Source organism: Pinus tabuliformis, chromosome 4_1, assembly GCF_031772625.1.
Source record: "Pinus tabuliformis cultivar Carrire ecotype Pingquan chromosome 4_1, CPIR1, whole genome shotgun sequence".
NCBI classification, from domain to species: domain Eukaryota; kingdom Viridiplantae; phylum Streptophyta; class Pinopsida; order Pinales; family Pinaceae; genus Pinus; species Pinus tabuliformis.
In genome coordinates this window covers 162,074,404-162,090,488 of record NC_142303.1, presented here as the reverse complement: position 1 = coordinate 162,090,488, position 16,085 = coordinate 162,074,404, and positions in this window count along the sequence as shown.

Genomic DNA, 16,085 nt, shown 5'->3' with positions numbered 1-16,085 from the left:
CTCCTCGGACGTAGCTGGACATACGCCATGCAAGCCGTGGCTTCCTCCCTTTTCTGTGTCATTCGTTTCCCTCATCAAGGGAAGATTGTCACGGTGGACCAGCTCTCATTTTTCGCCTCTTCTTCTGAAGGTAATGTGCCTTTCGTGGAGCATACCTCTAAGTCATTCGAGAGTGTGGGAGCCGGGCGCTTTAAATATCCCACCCTCATGGGTGTCTTTCCTCTCCCACCTCCGAATCTCGCCCCTATTAACATGATCTCCGTGCGTTCTGATCCGTGGGTCCTTCCTCCTGCTAATCAGGAAGAATCCTGGGGCGATATGATGCCGTTGAGTCCTGCCGAGCTCAACTACGTCGAGATTGTCGCTGCATCGGCTCCCCCTCCTGAACCTGCTCTTCCGAGCAGTGTTCTCGACTCATATGTTCATTTCCCGTGGCTCGGAGACGAGGCTACTTCGGATCCATTGAAGGAAACTTTTCCTTCCGATGAAGCTATCATAGAGACAATGTCTCTTGAAGAGTCCCCTTGGTCAGATCACCACCACCGCTCTTCATTTCTCCCTGCCCATCAGGAAATGATCGCATGTCTCGAGCGGTTTGCTCCATGTGTCCCATCCACGCCCCTGAAGACACCTATTCAGATATACCAAGTTTCTTATGAGGGCAATATGGGAAATATCACGCAAACCCAACCTATCGACATCTCTGTGAAACCAGGGATTCTCAAGCACATCCATATTGGGGTTACTTGTACTCCAGAGGAAGTTCTACTCTATACTGATTTATTTTGCGAATTTCGTGATGTTTTTGTGTGGTCCTATGAAGACATGCCCGGCATCGACCCTAGTATTGTGGTGCACGAGATACCTACATATCCCGGAGCCAAGCCTATTCATCAGCGCCTGCGCCCTATGCACCCCCGAAAGGCCGCGGCCATCAAAGCAGAAGTCGAAAAGCTTCTCAAGGCCGGTTTCATTTACCCCATTCCACTGACGGATTGGGTTTCTAATATAGTCCCTGTGAACAAAAAGCAGGGCACTATCCGAGTTTGTGTTGATTACCGTGATATCAATCGTGCTTGTCCTAAGGATAACTTCCCTACACCCTTCATCGATCAGCTTATCGATGATTGTGCCGGAAGCGAAATTTACTCATTTATGGACGGCTTCCCTGGATATAACCAGATCAACATTGCACCCGCTGATCAACACAAGACGGCTTTTATCTGTCCTTGGGGCACTTTTGCCTCCAAGAAGCTACCTTTCGGTCTAAAAAATGCCGGCGCTACCTTCCAACGTGCGATGTCATATGCCTTTCATGATATTCAAAACATTGTACAGCCGTACCTGGATGATCTTCCAGCTCATTCAGCTAAGCGTCAGGACCATCCTTCTCATCATCGACACTATCGTATCAGGCTCAACCCTCATAAGGTTGTCTTCTGCGTGAAATCTGGCCGACTACTCGGGTTCATCGTCTCCCGAGAAGGAATCCGTCTGCATCCCCTCAAAGTCAAGGCCATCCTGAATCTTCCTCCCCCTGCTTCTTTGCAGCAGTTACAGAGTTTGCAAGGCAAAGCAAATTTCCTTAGACGGTTCATTCCGAATTATGCCGAGGTGGCTAAGGGTTTTACACGATTGTTGAAGCGAGACACACCCTTCCATTGGGATGCTATCGCTCAGGAGTCTTTCAAGCAACTCAAGCGTCTCCTTGTCTCTGCTCCATTATTAAGACCTCCGAACTACCATCATGATTACACCCTCTATCTGGCTGCCGCCGATACCACTATCGGCATGGTTCTGGTGCAAGCCGATGATGATGGCAATGATCACGTTATCTATTATCTCAGTCGCAACCTCCTGGACACAGAAACTCGTTACGCCTATGTTGAGAAGTTGGCATTGGCCGCTGTCTGCGCCATCCAACGTTTCCGTCACTATATCCTGTTGCGCACCACGACCGTGATTTCTGACTGCAACCCTATGACATACATTTTGTCGCGTCAGTTGTTGGGGGGCAAATACTCTAAATGGATCGTGATCCTCCAAGAGTTTGACTTGGAATTTACCGCTACCAATTCTAAGAAGTCTCTGGTCTTCGCTGAATTGCTTTGTTCTTTGCCATCCCCTTCTGCACCCCCTGTTTCTGAAGAGCACATTTCGGACGAAACATTGTTCCTAATCAGTACCCTCGACCCTTGGTATGGGGACATCATAGTATATTTGCAGACATCTTCCTTCCGTCCCAATGTATCGAAAGATGCTCAACGAAGGATTCGTCATCAATCTCAACCCTCTCGCATTCTCGGCGATACCCTGTACCGCCTCGGCGCCGATTCTGTTCTCCGCCGATGTTTGACTTTCGAGGAGGCTGAGCGGGTGTTGAATGACTGCCACTCCGGTGCTTGTGGTGGTCACATGTCCAGCTATGCCACCGCTTAGAAGATTCTCCGTGCTGGTTATTTCTGGCCTTCTATTTTCAAGCATTGCATCCTTGCTGTCCGTTCATGTCATGAATGCCAGATCTACCACCGGAAAATGCGTGCACCTCCTGCACCCCTGCACCCTGTTGTTAACGTAGGTCCTTTTGCCAAATTGGGCATCGATTATACATCCTGTAACCCTCGTTCGGCTGGGGGGCATGGGTACATTATCGTTGCCGTGGACTATTTCACCAAATGGGCCGAAGCGATGCCTACATTAAATGAAGACGGTCACACAGCGGCCCCGTTTTTGTTTAATCATGTCATTACTCGGTTTGGGGTCCCTCAGGCTATCGTCATGGATCACGGAAAACATTTCCGTAATCACATGATGACGGCGTTGACAACCCAACTAGGCTTGCGTCAAGATAGTTCGACACCGTACTACCCTCAATCCAATGGCCAAGTTGAAGCTGTGAACAAAATTTTGGTCACGATGCTCCAACGTACCATTGGTACACACAAGTCTAATTGGCATCTGATGTTGTTTCTTGCCTTGTGGGCTTACCGAACCTCTGTGAAGGATGCCATCGGTTTCACCCCTTTTTAGCTTGTTTATGGACTGGAGGCCACCCTTCCTATTGAGTGTGAGATTCCTTCGTTAAAGTTAGCTGTCGAGTTGCTCCCCAACACCACTCCGGTGGAGGAACGACTTCTTTATCTAGAACGGCTAGACGAGACCCGTCGCTTAGCTTCTCTAGCGATCGAAGCACAGAAGAAGAGAGTTAAGGCTCACTTCGACAGTACCATTCAACCTCGTTCCTTTGTTGAGGGAGATCTAGTACTGCTCTATGATCAAGCTAAGGATAAGCTAGGAGTAGGAAAACTCGAATCCATGTGGCTAGGCCCCTATATTGTGAAAAGAGTTTTATAGAAGGGGGCATATGAGCTGATTGACTATGAAGGAAATCCCCTTGATAAGCCCCGTAACAGGCTTTATTTGAAAAAATATTATGCATGATTTCGTGCACTTAGTTTGTACATACGTGTGCCTTAGCAAGTGTGTGTGCGTGTATGTTTTCATGTCTTTGGCTTGGTGTGGAAAGCGTGATTACTTCTTATTGTGTTTTTGCTTCTTGTGCAGATGTCAGGTGCACCTTATATCGGTTTCACTGATGGTGCCTGCCGCAGCACTCGTAATTTGTCCTCTGCGGCGTGAGTGATCTACGATCCTCACGCTGAGTTGATAGATCTTCAAGGTGTCTGTTTAGGTTGTACTACAAACAATGTCGCTGAATATAGTGTTGTCATTGAATTATTAGCCGAGGCAATAAATCTCAATATTCGTGCATTGGTTGTTAACCTAGACTCTCAACTTGTCGTCTATCAGCTCAATGGGCGATATTCCGTCAAAGACCGTCACATTTTGAGGTTGTACTTACGTGTTAAATTGTTAGAAAGGAATTTTGATTTTATCACATATCAGCATATTCCACGATGATTAAACACATTATCTAATGCATTGGCTAATCATGTATTAGATAGACATTTGCATAATTTATAATCAAAACATCATACAAGCAAGTAAAAACACAATAATAAACCATAGAAATATGTATATGTATATATATCGTGTGGCGCACCAAGGCGCTCAAAAATAAGTGTATATGTCTAGATAAGGCATGTGTTCTCAATACATCTGAGACGCATGTCTCTCAAAAAACATCAGTGGAAATAAGACCTAGATGACTACTGTGGTGGGTTATGCTCTCTATAGCATACAACCGCCCGTGCCACCCGCCTCAAAAGGCGGTGCATCCTGGGCTCTACCCCCACTGTATGGATCTGAGATGCTATGGGGACCTCCTCAATCCCCTGGTAGTCTGGAACCCCTGCTAGTAAGCCCTCAAGGTTCTGGATCACAGTCTCTGACGTGTCGCCTCCTGGAGGAGCCAGGGCCAGAGCTCCGGCGCCTTGTGCCTCTCTCCTCGCCTCTGGAGCCAAACCAAGGGGTCTCATTGGTCCTACATCTGCATATCATAGCATTTATCGTCAAGACATGTACATGAAAAACCAAAAAAACATTACAAAAAATAAAAAATTAAAAAGAGATCAAGTGGCTTACCACCATCGTCCCAATGCTCTCCCGCAGGCAGTGGCATGTCTGGATCTCCTCGGAAATCAATGCCAGCATATGGCCAGTCCTCTACAAAAATAACCTGTCGATCCAGCCACTCTCAGAAATAAACACCCCATGCCACTGGGCGGCCGCCACCTCCTCGCGGAATGACATGGCCCCATCGACTGGCCCTCGTCTCCCGGGGACCTCTGGGTGGATCCACGACCATATCCTGTAGCTGTAAGGCAGGTACCCCCTCCAGCATGAGCGGAAGTAAGAGCGACCCATAACCGAACTGCTTCGACTCACCGCGTCGACAGTTGCTCAGTTGTTTCTTCATGCTGGTTGTTACTGCTGCTGCCCAGTTGAATATGGTGGGCTGTAAACACTCGAGAGCTAATAGCAGATGGGTCTTTGAGACCTCGTGATTGGCCAAGCAGCCCGCTGCCCGGGTCACCATAAAGAGTATGGTTCGAAGGACGATTTCCTCCACTGTCGGAATGGCCACCTTCCCACTCCGCGTTTTGCGTGCCTGTGGGCACACTCGAGCCATCAACATATCGAGCGTTTCACCGCTAGGTCGTTGCCCCTCCAGGATGGGCATCTCGCCTCGGCGTGATAACCCGGTCAAAAAATAAATGTCCGTATGATCAAACTCGATATCACGGCCTCGAATCGTGAACTTTCCATCAACAGGGTTCCAGGCTCTGATCAGGAACTCGAGGAGATCGGGTTGTGCTCGCAGGCGCGGAGTGAGGAAAAATTTGAGCACCCCGCATGCCCGCATTGCATTACGGCACCCAGCATCGGCATAAGCTGCTATATCTTCGTTATCATGAGCTCTCTCTTGCCAAACAAATGCCATTGTGTCCTGCATGACCATAAAAAACTATTAGAGCCCTGACCGTTGAAGTTTATACGTTCAAAATGATAAAAATATAATTTCACGGCGTCAACGTGACTGTTTTTAAAACAGTCGCGCTGATCATGGCGCCCTTTGTTTTTTTCCTTGGGTCAACGCGGAAGCACACGTGTTTTCCGCGCTGATCCGGAGGTGGTGTGTGTAAAAATTAATCGATCAGCACGGACCCGATGAGGAAATCTGCGCTGACCGAGAGCGCATTGAAGCTCAAAAAATTTTCCCAAATGGCCACTTCCCACCGTGGAAATGCTGCAAAAAGGACTCAAAATGAAGCGCAGGGAGAGGAGAACCTACCTGGAACAAGTTGCAGGATGGATGGTGTCCGCACGGGATGGAATTCGCTCCGTCAACCTCGCAGCTCCACAACGTTCTCCACGGCTCAAAATGGTAACAATGGTAAAAAATTTCTTTTACCCCCCTATTTATGGTAAAAAATTTATAATTGACTATGGTTTCTCATAAATGTGGGTTTTTGTCATGTTTTTACCATATATTTCGTGCCAATGTCGTTGTACTATGCTTTTCTGCATGTTTTACTATGTTTTTAACATGTCGAACAGGTTTACGCGGGTGGTGTTCTTGTGCAGGTTCTCGTAACCGACAGGGTCACGACGGTCCTATACACACTTGGTGCCAAAAATGTCGTTTTTAAGCTCTTTTTCGACGTAAAAAAAAGAAAAAGATGGTCGAGTCCTCCTCTCGGCTCGTTAAAAGGATGAGGGGCGGTCACTTTTAAAGCTCTTTTTTCGACCGTTTAAACTAAAAAGATTGCCGAGTGTTTGTTGTTTCGAACTCGTTATTGGCTCTAAAACGACGTACTTCTGACCGCTTTTTTACTTTTTCGGGTCAAAGTCACTACTTACGAAAAGTACTCCTCGACCATACTGGTCGGGCGGTTCTTTCGAGCATTGTTTTATACTTTTTCGGGCTCGAGAGACACAACTCTACGAAAAAGGACCCCCCTGGAGTTTTCTTTTCCGCTGTCTTTTCAGACTCTCTAAACAGGAAAAGACGCCGAGTTCTTCCTTTGTCAGACTCGTTAAAACCTAATGACATCGGACATCGTCGAAATGACACTCTACAAGCATATGCTATCCCCGTCAAGCTTGTCATCCAAAAATAATCGGGGTACCTGCCAGAAATGGTGGGGAAAATGGAACTATAATAATTGTCGTGTCAGCAGTATGTCGCTCTTGAACATGGCACTGGTCTGCATTCGTGTCTGGGTGGGGATTTCTCATCTTGTTTTACACTAACCTCCGTGGGTTCAGGTTATCCTATTTGGCCTCTCATCTACTCATTGCCTTGTCACCATGACCTCTGCTCATTTGATGTCAAATATTGCCAAATCCACTGTCGTGCCGCCGATATGTTCAAGAGAAGTTGACCTCTGCAACAGTGCAACCTCCTCTGATACCTCACACAAGATATTTTACCTCTGTCTCGTGTCGATGATGTGGGAAACATTATGGCCCACCTTCGATCAAGGTCACTTCCTGTCGACTTTAGCTCATTATCCAGGAAGGTGACTTAGAGACTCCCTTCAGGTGCCTTAGGGCCTGCATGCCTCAATGGCAGGTTCTTCGTGTTCGACGCGAGGTTTACATCATTGGCCTCCAATCGGATGATTCTGCGGGTGTTCGACACTAGCTCATTGATTCACACGCCGCGGATTGTACCTATAGTACCTTGAGGACCATTGTCATTATTGGTCGTACCTCTCGCGTCTGTTAACAATTTTCATTATTGGCTGGTAATCAAACGATGTTCATGCATGTTTGACTTCAACTCATGTATTCACATGCTTGGACTTGTACTTTATTCGGGTCGGGACGGAGCGCAAGGCCCTAGATCTCTGTCTGTTATAATCCAGGTTGCGATTTTGTGGATGATTATGATCATTACATGACTCGTTGATGGATGGCTGCGCCCATACCTGAGTCTTCACGGATGGCTGCGACCATACCTTATTATCACCATGGTCTCTTTAGTTGGGTGGCTGCGTCCATACCACAGGCCTTCTTCGTATGTCTTTTGGATGGCTGCGCCCATTCCTAGACTACATGTACTTGATTATCAGAGATATCCGATCCTTCCTGGTGGTGTTCCAGTTCAACGAGTTTTGTAAAGCATTTCACCCCTCCCACTCTCTCGGGCTTCATGCTTTAGGGGGCATCTATTACACAGTAATTTGTCACTGTCTCCCTGTCAGTCTCCCTACTGTGTCAGGAGTTCAAAATAATCAAGCTCATACTCTCTAAACTGGCCAAATGACCCACTTTGCTAAAGTTTTCATCATCATCGCGACTGTTATTAAAATAACCGCGCTGACTGGCGCTTCATAACAGAACTCATGCGCTGCCAGCGTGGAAGCACACGGGTTTTCCTCGTCGGTCGAATTTCATGAGCCAGCGCAGTTTCAGTTCGCATTAAATCGCGCTGACATGACTTTCTCTATTATCCACTAGCGATGTCAGCACTCCAGTCCAGTTATGCACTCACACTGATCCTGTTTGGGCGAGTTTGTTCTAACAGCCGGCCTTCCAGATGACTCCAGACCTGGTTGTTGGCCTTGCAAATGTCACCCTACCTTCTCTGGCATGTCTGTTTCGTCATTTTAGCCACATTCCTTGGAGATAAGCTCATCCTCCCACCATTCATGTAGACTCCTTCTCCTATTTATGCCTCTACCATTGCCATGAGCAGCTAGTTTGGATTGTGTGGAATTGATAGTGCTTAGAGTGCTGCTGCTAGTGTGTGATTCGATAGGTAGTTGGTGTGACAAGTGTGGGATTGCTAAAGAGCTCAAGGAAGGGTGTGAAGTGTTGCTTGTGTGAGAGAGAGTTTGTATTGGGAGATCTACCTCTAAAGGTGAATGCTTAAGAGACTTGCTGGCTGGACCCTCTTGAGAAGGATTCGACGTCAGAACTTTGGTTGTACTCTTCTCTGTTATTGATTAATAATAGATGACTACTATTATGGTTCCATCTCATTTGTCTTTATAATGGTTAATGTGAGTTATGTCTTTTCTGACTGATGTATAATTGCATATATTAGATTTCACGCTTGTATTTGTATTTCTCTTCGTGTGTGCAGGTATCCATTCACGAGGATCGTGGAGGATTGTGACCGGCCAAAGCGAAGGAGCGAGAACGACGTCTCTTCATCAAACATTATCGTTGGAATCCAAGTAAGTCTTCATTGCCTACCTTTTATTTGCAATTAGGAACTTGCGTAGTAGCATTGTGTGATTGTTACTAGACCCGGTCTGGGCTAGTAGGGATCGTCTCTGTCCACAGAGAGGATTTACCTCCGTAACAATAGCTTTTAATTTTCAAGAACTTTTCATGAAATTTTCTAGGGAAGGAAAGGAAGTTGAATTAAGGGGTATTGCAGGCAAATCGGGAAAGATAATCAGTTCTAACGGTATGACAAAGCTTCTAAAAAAGGAACAAAGAGGTGTAATTGCACAATTATGTTCGCTAGATGTTTCGACATCCAAATCATCTATTTCTCTAGATCTCCAAAAATTCTTGGACAATCATTCCAAGGTATTTGATACTCCCAAAGGTCTCCCACCTATTCGTGATCATGATCATGCTATTCATCTGATTCCAGGAAGTGTTCCTCCAAACATTAGGCCGTACAGATATCCCTATGCCCAAAAGAGTGAAATTGAACGTATGGTCGCAAAAATGCTAGGGGCTAGTATAATTCAACCTAGTCAAATTTCTTTCTCTGTTCCAGTAGTATTGGTGCAAAAGAAGGATGGATCATGGCACATGTGTCCAGATTATAGGGAGCTCAACAAGCTCACTATTAAAGATAACTTTCCCATTCCTGTCATTGATGAATTATTGGATGAATTGCATGGATCAATTTACTGTAGAAATTTTGAATAATATAACACTTATGCACATCGATTATCCTGATTATACATTATTTGTGGAATTCATGCATAATACATAACCTCCTTTATGTTGATCATCAATTTTGCAGAATTAAGAAACAATCGCATGCGCACATTGAAACATCAATCACACATATCAACACAGTATGTACTGGGGAAATCATACAGCTGAAAACCCCCAACTATCTGTATATTATAATGATAGAGAACATGTAACAATACATAGTATAATACTCCTCACAAGTACTCAGTACTATCTCCACCTGCTACACACAAACTAGCTTAGATCTGAATCAAGTCACAGGTTCAAATCTCCTCCACTGTTTGCATGCCTCTACTATGAAATCCAAAGTGAGAATAGGAATTGATCCAAGCTCATTTTCCCTTGGCTTGTACTGTGCAATCCTCATTGGCAATCTCAATCATTGATTCTGCAAATCTCATGCACAACTATAGTCATAACTGATAGTAGTCTCCACCTCTAACACCTGTCTCCACTGAACTGTCCACGCACTAAGTTAACTGATGTATTCTTTAGTTTCTTTATGAGTTAATAATTAGTGAATTAATTAATAATTAATTCACATCACTCATCACTAGTGTATTTGGCATTTAGACTAAATACAACTACTTCAACTAAGTCAAACTGAACACAACTCCATCAACTCCTCAATCAACTCCACCAAATTCAATCACTTGAGTTCTAACTGAAGTCCATCATGCAATAGCTCAACTAACCCATAAGAAAAGTGTATTTCCTTCTGGCAGTTGCATGTACCACATTCGTAGCTCGAACTGAAGTGCTCCAAGAGGATAATATGATGTTTATAGTCCAAATATTATTAAGAGCTAATAATATTCAACTATTCTATTTTTAGACTGACAATCTAAAAATAGACTCCGCCCATATGTCTAAAAATAGAAGTCCATCTATTTTTACCAACATGACCAATCATCCACAAATAGCATCCTGCAACTCATAAACCATGATCCATATGTCTAAAAGTAGACATAGTCTAAAAATAGACTTTGCGCCAAAAATAGCCTGCGGCCCACTTAGTGAAGGCGACTTCTTTCCACTAAGCTCCATCATCTTGTTGCATTTTCAACACTCCCTCTCAACAATATATGGATTATCTGCAACCCCTATCCTGCCTCGGTGGTATTCGAATTTGCTCTTGGTGAGCGCCTTCGTCAAGATATCAGCATCCTGATCCTTCGGGGGAATGTATGAAAGTAACATGATTCTCTGCTGCACACAATCTCTGATATGATGGTACCTAATGTCGATGTGCTTGGATCTATCATGAAATATTGGATTAGCCGAGAGTTTAATACAACTCTGGTTATCACCATAAATCACAGTAGGCTCCAAGTGTGACCCGAACAACCTGACCAGGATCTTCCTCATCCATATAGCCTCGCATGCAGCCAAACTTGCTGCCAATACTCAGCCTCTTCTAAACTGAGTGCCACAGATCTCTGCTTCTTGCTGTACCAAGAAACTGTTGTCGACCCGATACTGAAGATCCCTCCAGATGTGCTCTTTCTGTCCGTTGGTCTCCCTACCCAATTTGCATCCGTGAAGCCACATAGCTTCACCTCATCCTCCTGTCTATACCACAATCCATATCCTGATGTGCCTTTGAGATAACGCAATACATGCTTTCCTGCCTTCCAGAAGGGCTTGGTTGGCTTAACCATAGCTTGTGAAAGCTGGTTAACAGCATAGCATATATCGGGTCGTGTATTGACCAGATACATAAGCGACCCCACCAACTGTTGATAAACAGTGGCATCCACTACCTTTGCTGAAGTAGCATCCTCCTTCCTCCAACCTCCAGGAAGAGGAGTATCAATAGGCTTGCAACCATGCATGTTGAACTTCTCCAATATCTCCCAGGCATACTTACCCTGAGAAATAAATAGTCCATCACTGCGTTGCCAAATTTCCAATCCCAGGAAATAATGAAGGAGGCCCAAGTCCTTCATCTCAAACTCTCTAGCAAGATCCTCCTTGCATGAAAGTATCAATAGCTCATCTCCCGTCAAAATCAAAACATCTACATAAAGTACAATGATAAGCAACTTACCCTCCACCACAATCTGGTATAGGTTAGGATTCGCGTCACTCTTGGAGAATCCCAAGTCCGGTGAAATAACTGTCTATCCATGTGTACCAAGCACGAGGTGCTTGTTTCAACCCATACAGCGCTCTCTTTAGCCTGCACACATGCGACTCGCTGCTGAAGATCTCAAAACCTTCGGGCTACTCTATGTACACCTCCTCCTCAATGACTCTGTTGAGGAACATCGTCTTCACATCCATCTGATGAATGTGCCACCCCATCTGCGCTGAGAGAGCAAGAATCGTCTGTATGGAAGAATACCTTGTGACAGGTGCAAAGGTCTCCTCATAATCGATCCCCTCTATCTATGAGAAGCCTCGGGCAACAAATCTTGCCTTGTACTTCTCCACACTCTCGTCAGCTACCTGCTTCACTTTGTAGATCCATCTCGAACCCACCACTGATTTCCCTTCCGGTCTTGGGACAATCTCCCATGCACTGTTTTTGACAATCGAATCATACTCTTCCATCATGGCATCTGTTAATCTCCTATACCAATAGGGTTTCATTTTTCATGTTTGACAGTGTAAGTGCCAAAAATGTTCATCTTTGATGGTACAAAGGTTCCATATTTTGTGAAAGAAACAGACAGTTAAAAAATGTAAAGAGGGTATGCCTTAAAAGAATAATCAAAAGGCAAGAAAATGAATTGGTCAGAAAAAATAATTGAAATGAACCCCGAAGAAATACCAGGAAAGTGGCCAACCAAAATTCCACTGTTATCTTGATGGATGACCCAACAGTTCAAGCCGGGCCATGCCATGTTTTAAATTGCCTGTTCTAGACTAGAGAATGAATACCTGTTCAAACAGTTCAAGCTTGACAGATGAGTAGCTGGATAGAGAAAGGAAGGAGCCCATCTGCTTAATCTAGGCCCTTGGAAGATATAAGGGTAGATTTAGATAGGAGGGCAGAAAAAAGAAAAGAGGATTATCAGGGTTTGCAAGGCTAAGTGCACCCATCCAAAAGAAGAAAGAATGTTAGGTCTATTAGGTAGGGTAGGTAGTTGGAGGTTGCAGAAGCAAGGTCTAACCACATGATATATGGAAAATCATATCTGATCTCACCAATAAGAGAAGGGCAAGAACAATGGTCTATATGGCAAAAATATCAAAGCATGTCTAACTTCCCTCATTCCCTTCAAAAGGTTTCTTACTAACATCCCCTTGAGGACTTTAGGATCTGCATAAACAGTCCTCCTTGCATTTCTCCCTTGACAAAGTCAAGGCAAGTTGTGACCTTCTTCTTCAAAGGCAGCCACATTTCTTGTGTAAAGCCCTCACTTCATACTTCATCTATCCCTGCTTTCCCACTTCACCTCACATACCTATATTAACTTCTAACCCTATTATATAGCTCCCTAGTACATCCCCACCCCTATTTCTTATAAAAAAGTATAGCAAATTCCCAAAAATATATTAAATATCCCCCCACCTTTAGCATTATAGCTAAGTAACATTGTCATGGGAGACATTAGTCCATCTGGGACTATAGTCAACCCTTCTGCGTCCTTACCCCGGAATTAATCTAACCCGTAGTTAAGATTAATAGTCTATACCTAAACCCCCATTCACCAAAACCCTTGCAAAATTTGTCCCCTCAAGTTAAAACCCAATGTTTTTAATGGTAAAATGTTTAAATACTTTTTATTCCACATTGTGGTGCCATGGACTGCGTTATTTTCAACCCCAAAACCCACCAAAACTAAGGTTTTAAACCCGCGCCATAAAAATATCATTTAAATAATGGGCGGGTCCCGCTCCATGACCTCCACGCAAAGTCGGAGGCCCCGCCTGCCGTAGATCTCCCACTGCGCCCAATCCAACGGTGGGCGGGTGATGTGAGCTGCCAACATGTCGGGCTTTAATGTCCGGGGGATGGGCGGTTTTGCGGCCATACCCCCGCAACGTGTCGGCAGCCCGGGGTGTTCGGAGGCCTCCCCCCTGAAACCGCTTCTCCCCAAAGGCGGTGCGGGGAAACCGGAAAACGCCTCCGGCAAAATGGCCACCCCCATTACGTCATTGCCCTCATCACTATGACGTCACGCCTAGGCCCTCGACACTATCCCACGTCGCCTGCCACGTTGTCCTGACGCCCCTGCATTGTGCCACCGTGTCCCGCCACGCTGTCATCCCAGTCACCATCCACGTCACCCATCTGTACCCGGGGCCCGCTGATGATGTCATGCTGACGTCATCGCGAGAAAGCGCCAAAAGCGCGTATGTTCCAAATTTATCGTTAAAAAGGCCAAAAGTGACCGTTTTTTGTCATTTTCACTATACAATCGCGGCTGAGCTGTTCTACTGGTCACCTCCAACTACCTCCAGATTTCAAAATTCACTGCTTCGGATGCCGCCACCCGCAAATTCAATGACAGTCTTCGTCCTCCAATCAACTTGACCACCCTCGGTGTTGGCTAATCCAAGTATTTTCCAAATTCAACCCGTTTGCCCGTGTTCTTCCCATTCTCTGCAAATTTTTCCACTGAATTGCCTAAAAAATCCTAAATTAATGGTTTTGTCCTGTAAATGTTGGCCTAAAAACAATCTAAAGCACCCCCCTGTTTAAGATAGCTGAGCACTTTACATAATTTCACTGTCACAGAATCGTTCTCAGGGTTGAATTTTCCATATACTCTCACACCTGCCCGGCATTGTTCCCTTTTGCCGTATTTTGATTCAAGCTCTCGGTATATTAAGCTGCCATCCTTTTCTCCTCTGCATTTTCCCTCACTGTCTCTAAATTCTGAGAGTTCACCAGAAGAAACCAGTGCTCAAATCAAACTCTTCAAGTTGTTCTTTTCAAAATAGAAACTTTGGCTCCAGCTACACTCATTCTGCCACTCCTCTTCAAATCCTCATAAGCTATCATCTTCAGCCTGTTATACTCAACAACTTCATTCTAAAGATAACACCTGAAAGTTCTACAATGGCTACACCATCAGCTCTCAGTGTCACTCCTATGAATCCACCAAACAAGGAGCTTGAAGCCATGCCTCTTGCTGATAGAGATTACCTTATCCAAGATCTTGTTGGTGACGGAAACCACTTGTAGACCTTCTTCCAGTTGAGAAATAGCTATCTAAACAACAATGACACATATGGTATATGGGAGTCCAATATGCCTTATTATTTCCTCCCATCTGTTAATATTTTTCCAGAGATCATCCGCTTATGTGCTGAGAACTATGATCCAACTCAGAGAACTGTTAAGTCTCCATCTGGGAGCATACTTTTCCACATTAATCCTGACTCCATCAACCAAATGCTCAATTTCAAGCAGACTCAGCTGTTGTTTCCCTTCTCCATGAACTATTTGCTGGATGCAGGCACCAAACTTTCCACTGCTGACATTGAAAAGATCACTAAGACATTCATGAGGGTAGACTGCCAGCCTACAGGGCCACCTCCTTTCTTATATGTACATTTCAATGATGTAGGCAAGCTCCTATTTGATATGATCTCCTATGTGCTGGGCTTCAAAACCAGTGAGCACATTGATGAAACAGTGTTGGTATTATTAGCTGCATATAGTCCAGGCCAGCCCCCTGCTTACAAGTATAACTTTGCCAAGTTTATAGCCAATAAAATACATGACCAACTATTGAAAGTGGATAGGGAGGGAGTATTTAAATATTCATCATATATCTACCACTTATTCATGTATTATCAGTCTGAAATCTTCCAATGCTCCATCAAGAAATTGGATTCTAGGGGTGAGAAGAGATCTGTCATCTTCTGGTCATCAGTTTTCCACCAAGTTTAAGACTCTTCATATTCTTACTGTGATTTTGTTGACCAATTTGTGTACCTAGTCTCTTGTCTCTTAATGAGATCCCCTCCTCCCAGACTGTCATTTGAGATTCAGAAAACTTTGCAGTTGTCCAAGAGTTATAAAATAGGTGATTGGTACCTATATCAAAACCATACTGTCATTAGAATCTATGGCTGTGAGCTCTGTCCTTACAGGCTCCCAAGGTATGTACCCATGAGACTGTTCACCTTGGAATACTATATACAACTCATCAGTTCTGACCTCACCCACTTTCATAGTGCCAAGAAAAAGGCACATCTCAAATCCAAAGATCATCTAGGCCCCTTCATCATGAACAAGAAAGAAGGTTGGCAAGATGCTGATCAAATTCTCAGGGATAAATACAAACTAAAGAGGAGCTTTTGGTGGGTCCCTTATGACCCAGAAGGCTTCATCAGTGCTAGAAGAGTCAAATACAGGCTGCTAGATTATGATAACTGTAAATATCCACAAATTGAGCAGTATGCCAACCAAGATGAATGGTTGCAAGGCACATTAGTTGAGGAATTAACTCAAGAAGAAATAATGGAGAAACATGTCAAGGATTTAGAAAAAACTCTTGACTTAGATTTTGTGTAGCAGGTAACTATCAAACAGCCACATCAAATTGGAGAAAGTACATCCACTGCTACAACTGCACCAGCCACCCAGGGGCCATCTACATTAGCAACAGGTACAGAAAAGGGCAAGGGGATAATGGGTGCAGAAAAAGAAGTGGTCATAGAGCAGCCTGCCTCTTCAATTGGGCAGCAGCAAGAACAGACTCCTCCAC